This window comes from Heterocephalus glaber, unplaced genomic scaffold (genome assembly GCF_053883595.1).
Source record: "Heterocephalus glaber isolate CG9 unplaced genomic scaffold, H.glaber_assembly_v1.0 deba00001773, whole genome shotgun sequence".
Taxonomy (NCBI): Eukaryota; Metazoa; Chordata; class Mammalia; order Rodentia; family Bathyergidae; genus Heterocephalus; species Heterocephalus glaber.
Genome location: NW_028258463.1, coordinates 1,104,771 through 1,114,224, shown reverse-complemented (window position 1 = coordinate 1,114,224; position 9,454 = coordinate 1,104,771).

The window sequence follows — 9,454 nt, the reverse complement described above, 5'->3', positions numbered from 1 at the left end:
AGTAAATAAATAAAAGAACGACCTCGGCAACGGGTAAGAAAGCAGATTTCTAGCTCCACTGCAATTCGGCTTCCGCGGACCTGCCCAGGACCTGGGAGTTCACATTTTTAAATGACACTGATGCAGTTGGTTCAAAAACCACACCCAACACAACCTGCCTGGGTTAGGAGCGTTTCCGGCTTTGGCTCGAGACAAACCTGGAGCTAAAGCCCCAGTTCACTGGACTCCAGGCTGTGTGAAATCAACCAAGCTTTCTTCAGTGTAAAATGAGGACCATAGATTCAGCTCAGCTTCCAGTGCAGTGGTGGAGAAGCTATGGCATGTGCACCACAGCGGGCTGTTATCATTGAAAGCTCTAAAAGGTTCCCCAACCCTGACCTAGAACCTACTAATCAGCCAACACAGTTGGCTATGATGATAATAAAATAATAATAATAATAGTAATAATAATAATAATAGAGTGGAGATACAGCTTACCGGTAGAGTTGTATCCCCTTAGAATGCATGAAGTCCTAGGCTGGATCCCCAATACCCCCCAAAATTATTATTATCATTATTATTATTATTGCTTTTGGTGGAATGAGAGTGTATTTTCTCAGATGTGGTAAGTTCTTTTCTTTTCGCCTCTCTTTTCTTTTCTTTTTGGCAACACCGGGGATTGAACCAGGGCCTTAAGCATTTGCTCTGTCACTGAGCTACAACTCAGCTTAGATATGGTAATTTCTCTAATTTTGTAAATTTTCCAGATAATTTTCACTTAGGAACAAGAGACTACTGTTAAAAACTTTTTCATAAGCCTTAAACTTTTCATATTTTTAGCTAAATATGAGAATCTAAGAGAATCCTAAAAGGAGGAGTCGTTTACAATTACAAAATACTAGAGGCAACTTAAACTACCAACCACAGAAGTTAGGTTACATAAACTGGGAATTATATTTATAGAATGTAATATTATGCAGCCAGTAAATAGGACTTTTAGAAACATGTAAATTTTATTATATAATAATAAATGTTAAAATAGCCAGACAGAAAAATATCTACTATTTGATCAAAAGTATGTATGCTAAAAAATAAGCCACTATTTCCACACAAAATAGTGGAAGAAAATGGGCCACAATGTTCAAACGCAGTTTCTTGGATGAGAGATGAATGGTTTTTGTTTTGTTTTGTTTTACTTTTCTGAGTATTTTCCAAATATTTTACAATGGGAATGGGGTGAAGCAATGTCACCTGTTAGCCAGACATGGTGGCGCACACCTATAATCCCAGCACTTGGGAGGCTGAAGTAAGAGGATCACTGCCATTTCAAGGTCAGCCTGGGCTACAGAGTGAGATCAAAGACAGCCTGAACTACATAGCGAGACCCTGTCTCAAAAACATTTTTTTAAAAGGCGCCTTCTAAAAGTGTATCCTTGGGTGAGGACCACTCGACACGTCCACCAGCCACCCGCGTAGCAGCGCGGGCTGAGAGGTCCCTGGCCGGGTGGAGCCCCACTCCTTCCGGCTCACCACACCTACCTGCGACCAGTGAAATGGTGAGGACCCCTCGACGCGCCCAGGGCACCTGCAACCCCGCCCCCCCCAACCTCCGGCCTCCTGGCTGTGCCGCTACCTGGTTCCAGACTACAGAGACACAAGGGGTCATAAAGGCCATTGTCCTGAGCTGCCAACGTGAACAACGTATAGAGGGCCTCTCTCAGGCTCCCTGATGAAAACTGAAGCCCACTGGAAAAGTGAAGAGAATCTCTGCAATAAGGGCACACCAGACCACCGTGCTTGGTAAATTGGAGGGATCATCACCTCCCATCAGAACCTGGACTATCTTCAGGGGAAGGGCAGCTGGAAACTGCAGTAGAGCCTTACAGAGTTCAACCCTGCAGGAGAACAGGGAGCTCAACTTGGGACTTGCAGCCAGAAATCTGCCTGAATCTCACGGGTCTGTGACTGTCTTACTGAGACTCACTGACTTATATCTGCACACTGCTGCCCACATTGTCTATTGTGACAGCAGAGACATACCCTGAAGGAAGCCCTTCATTTTTAATTTTATTTGTTATTTTCAAAATTATTACTATTTTTTTTTGTTCTATGTTTAATTTTTTTTCTTTTTCTACGCTCTTCAACTTTTTATTTTTCTCTTTTTTCTTTCTTTTCTCTTATTTCTCTCTCTCTCACTCACTCCCTTGCTATCCCACATTGTGCTTCATCTCCCTTTTTGTTTCTGTTCTGGCCCTAATTCAGATTTCTTCTTTATTTTTCTTTTCTTCTCTTTTTCCTTCTCTCACATGTGTCCTCTGGCCTCACTGCTAACCTTCCCCTATCCTTCTACCTACCTATTCCTCCCTCTCCAACTCCCTCTAACTCCCCATCCCAAAGGGTAAAGTTGCTATATTGAAGAATTTATTCACTATAAACATATGTTTGGTTGGTCCTTGATTTTGATTTAATTCACACAGTTAAAGGTGATAGATTAATAACTACCACAAATTGTCATTTTCTAAGAGGTACTTGATGCTATGGTGTTGCTAATTGTATCACTTGGGCTAAGGTGTTGTGATTGATCTAATCAGTTGACTTTCCTGGTATAATGAAAATGAAATAGCCCCAGAGCCATTAGAGACTCAAAATCTAAACACCTGCTATATCTGGAAGACACCTCTGAGAAGCAATCATTCCATAAGTATTCAAAATACATCAACAAAGATACAATAAGCAACTTCAAAGTATCAACCCAGGAATTAAACCAAGTACAGTACCCAAAACAAAAATGAGAAGACATTTAAGCAAGGCACAAACTCAGAATTCCACCCCACAAAAGGCAAATTCAAGGGGAAATGAGGTGGAAAAGTCAGATAATCAACCACCTGGACACCCTGAACTGATAGCACAGGAAGTAACAAAACAGATGAATGAGGCTCTAGAAAAACTCAAAACAGAAATAATTTCCTGGATAACTACAGAGATGGTGAGCAGAGTGAAAGACACGATTAGAGGCTCTAGAACAGAAATAGATTTTAAAAAAATAGATGAGCTCAGAACCATGCTGGAAGCCATGAATGCTCAGTATAAGAAAGAAATGGAAATCATGATCGCCCAACGTAAGAAAGAAATGGAATCCATGAAACACATTCAAACAGATATTCAGGAGATTAAAAACTCCATTAAAAGTATGCACAGCAGATTAAGGGAATGTGAAGATAGAATATCAGATATAGAAGACAAGATTGTGGTTAATGACCATGAAAACAGAGATTTCTTAAAAACTAGTAAGGGACCATGAGAAATCAATCCAGCAGCTGCTAGATGATGCAAAGAAAAATAACATAAGGCTGATAGGAGTCCACAAAAAAACAGGAGAAAGTACAATAGACATAAAAAAAAACTGTTCACAGAAGTAACAGTGGAAAACTTCCCAGACAGAGGTAGACAATTGTATATACAGATAAGTGAGGCATATAGAGCTCCATCATCAAAAAAATCTACACATAGACATATAATAGTCAAGATCCCAGAAACCCAACAGAAGAACAAAATCCTACAAGCAGAGAAAAGAAACAAATCACCTACAAGGGAAGCCCATCAGAATCATGGCAGACTTCTCAACATAAACCCTCAAATCAAGGAGAGCCTGGAGTGAAGTATTTCAAGCCCTAAAAGAAAATAACTTCCAACCTAGACTGTTGTATCCTGCAAAATTATCTTTCAAAATCAATGGGGAAACTAGATACTTCCATGACAAAGAACATCTGAGAAATTTCATGAACACCAAACTAGCACTCCAAACAATTCTAAGCAATATCCTAGAAAAAGACAATGAAGGTCACAACTTTGTGAGGCCCAACAGAGGGAAGCCACCAGGTAAGGTAAGAAACTAAAGGGAAAGAGGGAAAAATAAATAAAAGAGCCAAAAACAGTAAAACATCATGACAAAGATGAGCCAATATCTATCAATTATAACCATCAATGTTAATGGCCTCAATTTACCAATCAAAAAAAATAGACTGGCAGAATGGATTAAGAAGCAAAATCCAACAATATGCTGTATGCAAGAAACACACCTAACTCAAAAAGAAATTCATAGACTGAAAGTAAAAGGATGGAAAACAGTTCTCCACATGACAGGAACCCAGAAAAGAGCAGGGTAGCAATCTTATTTGCAAACAAAGTAGATTTCAAACCAAAACTAATTAAGAGAGATAAAGATGCTCACTACATCCTTGTGAAGGGAACAATCCAAGAGGAAGAGATGACAATCCTAAATATATATGCACCAAATACGAATGCCCCCAACTATACAAAACAAATATTAATGGACATGAAAAACCAAATAAGCACTAATACAATCGTAGTGGGAGACCTCAATACCCCACTGTCACAAATAGACAGATCATCTAGCCAAAAAATTAACAACGAAATTCTAGAACTGAACCAAGCTGTTGAACAAATGGACTTAATGTTTACAGAATGTTCCACCCCACAAAATCAGAATACACATTCTTTTCGGCTGCACATGGGTCATTCTCCAAAATAGACCACATGCTAGCTCATAGGACATGTCTAAGTAAATGTAAAAGAATTGAACTTAGCCCCTGTATATTATCAGACCATAGTGCAATAAAATTGGAGATCAGTAACAAAAGAAATCGTAAAACCCCCACAAACACATGGAAATTGAATAACACTCTCCTGAACAACCAATGGGTCACAGAGAAAATTACAGAAGAAATTAGATAGTTTCTACAAGTAAATGATAATGCCAGTACAACATACAGGAATCTATGGGACACAATGAAAGCAGTTCTATGTGGGAAACTCATAACAGTGAATGCCCATATTAGGAAAACAGAGAGAACTCAGATAAATAACCTAATGCAGAATCTCAAGCTCCTAGAAAAAGAAGAGCATAACAAACCCAAAGCTTGTACAAGAGAGGAAATGATAAAGATCCAAGTAGAAATCAATGCAATGGAGACTAAGAGAATGATACAAAAAAAATCAATGAATCAAAGAGTTGGTTTTTCAAAAGAATAAATAAAATCGATAAACCTTTAGGCAACCTTATCAAAAAAAGGAAAGAAAAGGCTCAAATCCACGCAATTAGGAATTAAAAGGGTGAAATTACAACAGACCCAGCAGAAATCCAGAGGATCATCAATACCTACTTCGAGAACTTGTACTCTAATAAAATGGAAAACACAGAAGAAATGGACAGATTCCTAGATACATACAAATTGCCAAACTTAAATGAAGAAGATATAGAAATTCTAAACACCCCCAATTACAATGAGTGAAATTGAAAATGTAATAAAAAATTTACCAACAAAGAAAAGTCCAGGTCCTGATGGCTTAGCTGCTTAATTCTACAAGACATTTAAAGAAGAACCATCACCATTACTCTTTAAACTCATCAAGGAAATTGAACGGGAAGCAATACTTCCAAATTCATTCCTGGAAGCAAGTGTTACTTTGATTCCAAAACCAGGGATAAACCCAACCCAAAAAGAGAACTACAGGCCAATCTCCCTAATGAACATAGATGCAAAACTCCTCAATAAGATACTGGCAAACAGAATACAGAGGGTCATCAAGAAGATCATATACCCTGACCAAGTCGGATTTATCCCAGGGATGCAAGGATGGTTCAACATAAGTAAATCAACAAATGTAATACACTATATTAACAGAGCCAAGGACAAAACCATATGATCATCTCAATAGATGCAGAAAAGGCATTCGACAAAATCCAACACCTATTCATGATAAAAAAAAAAACCCTACAGAAAATTAGAATAGAAGGACTTTATCTCAACCTGATTAAGGCTATCTATGAAAAACCAACAGCCAACATCATACTAAATGGTTAAAAACTGAAAACTTTCACGCTAAAATCAGGAACAAGACAAGGATGCCCACTATCACCATTCCGGTTCAATATAGTTCTGGAAACATTAGCCACAGCAATTAGAAAAGAGAACGAAATAAAAGGAATAAAGATAAGAAAGGAAGAAGTTAAACTGTCATTGTTTGCTGATGATATGATACTTTACACAGAAGACCCAAAACACTCTGCCAAAAGACTTCTAGACTTAATCAAAAGATTCAGTAGAGTAGCTGGATGCAAGGTCAACACTCAAAAAACAATAGCCTTCTTGTACACAAATAACAGACTCACTGAAAGAGAAATTAGGGAAACAATTCCTTTTACAATAGCATCCAAAAAAATGAAATATCTAAGAATCAGTCTAACAAAGGAAGCAAAAGACCTCTACCTTGAAAACTACAGCACTCTGAAAAAAGAGATCGAAGAAGATATAAGAAAATGGAAAGACATCCCTTGCTCCTGGGTAGGAAGAACAATATAGTGGAAATGACCATTCTTGCAAAAGTACTATATAGATTTAATGCGATGCCAATTGAAATTCCAACAATATACTTCACAGAACTAGAGAAAACAATCCAAAAATTCATTTGGAACCAGAAGAGACCTAGAATAGCAAAAGCAATTCTAGGCAACAGAGACATGGCTGGGGGTATCACAATCCCCAACTTGAAACTATACTACATAGCTACTGTGATTTAAAAAAAAAACAGCATGGTACTTGGCAAAGAAACAGACCCGAGGATCAGTGGAATAGATTAGAAGAGGCAGAAACAACTCCAGACATACTCAGCCACCTCATCTTTGACAAAGGAGCCAACCACCCTCATTGGAGGAAAGATAGCCTATTTAATAAATGGTGTTGGAAAAATTGGATTTCAACCTGCCAAAGATTAAAACTAGACCCATATCTATCACCATGCACTAAACTAAAATATAAATGGATTAAAGATCTAAATATTAAAACAGAAACACTAAACTTGCTGGAAGATAAGTTAGGTAGAACCCTTGAAGACACTGGCATAGGAAAAGACTTTATGAACAAAACCTCAGTAGCACGGGAACTAGCACAAAGAATCAACAACTAGGATCTCATCTTATTAAAAAGCTTCTGCACTTGAGAAACCACCAACAGAGCTAAGAGACAACCTCCAACGTGGAAAAAAATTTTTAGCAGCTGTACCTCAGACAAAGGTCTACCTAGAATATATAAAGAACTAAAAAAAATCAGACCCCCCCCCAAATTTAAAGACCCATTTCAAAAATGGGCATCTGAAATGAACAGACATTTCTCAGACAAAGAAGTAAAAGCAGCAATGAAAATGAAAATGAAAAAATGTTCGACATCACTGGTCATTTGAAAGATGCAGATGAAAACAGCACTGAGATTCCACCTCACCCCAGAAAGAATGCCTGCTATCAAGAAATCAACCAATAACAAATGCTGGCAGGGCTGTGGGGAAAGAGGAACCCTGCTCCAGAGCTGGTGGGAGTGTAGACTGGTGCAACCACTATGAAAATCAGAATGCAGATACCTCAAAGAACTAGAACTAGAGGACCCATTTGACCCAGCTATTCCCCTACTGGGTATCTTCCCAAAAGAATTAAAAGAATCATACCACAGCGATATATGTGCACCCATGTTTATAGCGACACAGTTTGTAATAGCTAAAGCTTGGAAACAGCCCAAGTGCCCATCAACTGGAAACTGGATAAAGACGTAGTTTTTTTCTAAAATGGAGTACTACTCAGCCATAAAGAACGAGAAACTAGAGACATTTATAGCTAAATGGGTGGATATTGAGGCCATACTCTTAAGTGAAATAAATAGGACACACGTGTAAATACCAAATAGTTTTTCTAGTATGAGAAACTGAAAGTGCAAATAAGGATTAAAACGAATAATTGATAATTTGAAATACGAGGAAAAGAACCAAGGGGGGGGAGGAAAGAAGGGAAAAGAAAAATTATGAGAAAAGAAAAAAATGGAAACAAAGTCTGTGTAAATAGGGAAGGGTGGAGGGGGTGAAGGGCACAGAGGTAAAAAAAAATAAAAACTTAAAAAAAAATAAAAGTATATTCTTTTGTTACCTTTCAAGCCTAAACCAACCTAAGGGACCTGCATCAGCTAGGATGTATAAAAGGCAATGAGGACACTTGCACACACGGCGCTGGCTGTCCAAGCAGCAGGGACACTTGGTGATCCTCCCAATACTCCCATGCGACAGATGAGGGATCCAAGGGATATGGAGACTGACAACCCCAGGAGGTCAGAGCTCACCAGACACTCCTCTTGTTTCACTACACTACCTCTGTCTTCCTAATCGGGCTCCTGGCCTCATCCATGCCCCTGAGAGGAAATTGGGAGTGCAAGGGAATCGGGATCTGCATTTTGGCAAGATACCCAGGGCAAGGTTCTCACAGAAAAAAACAATGTAAGAGAGGGTCAGGGATTTAGCTCAGTGGTTCTACCACCTGCCCAGTAAGTGCAAGGATCCGAGTTCGATTCCAGGTACCCAAAAAAAACCAACAACAACATAAGAGAAATTTCTTTGGTGGTTTAATGTAGACCGAAGCTGACCTGGAAAACTAAATCAAATACAGTTTTTTTGTGGGGGGGGGGGGGGGGTTTCCAGTACCAGGGATCAAACTCAGGACCTTGTGCTTGCGAGGCAGGCGCAGCGACACTGAGCTAAATCCCTCGCCCCAAACACAGTGTTTTTAACAAGTTAGATGTCATCAGCTGCGTGACACAAAGCCTATGCAACCCTCAGCGCCTCGGTGTTCCTTATCTGTAAAATGGGAGTGAGGTATTTAGCATGGTGCTTAGCAAGTCGTGAGACGGAAGCTGGGGTGCAGTAAGCTGTTGGGAACAGGGCCAGAAAGCAATGCTTTTTGGGGGTGAGCTTCAGCAGGTCTGGCACCTTGAGAACTGGGATCTCCTGCACAGTGCGTGGCACACAGCAAGCGCTCAGCCAGGGTGCGTTTAGAGCAAGAGCGCAGGTGACATTTCTCAATTTTTGACCTGAGCCATCCCATTCTCTAAAGTGTAACACTCAAAACAGCCAGTCTTCTCCATTCCAACACGGAAATCATGTCAGCCCCCACGTCCACCAGTAGGGGGAGGGAGGTTGAAGGTCATAGCTAATCTCATACTGTAAATTATTCACACTAGAACTTTCTATGATCGCGAATTTAAAGCCCTGGTCCACTCAGCCACCCTCTCTAAAGCTCGGTCGTCAATCCGCCCATTTTCCACAGCATCAGGCTCCTATTTCACAGTGCCCTGCCCCTCCCAAGTCTGCATCCTCTTCTGCGACCTCAAACCTTTGACCGCTTTCCCCACCCACCTTGAGCCTCCGCCCCGCCCCCAGCCTTGGCCCTGCCCAGTCACGGGGGTCTCTCCCAGTCGTACGTCCCGCCCACCACTGGCTCCGCCCAACCCTGGGAGGGATGCTCTGCGGGCCCCGCCCATCCTTGTCCCCGCCCACTCGTCCGTTGCCCTGCCGCAGGCCTCGCCCTTTACCGGGTCGCCCCGCCGCAGGCCCCTCCCACCCCGCACCGGGCGCCGGGCGT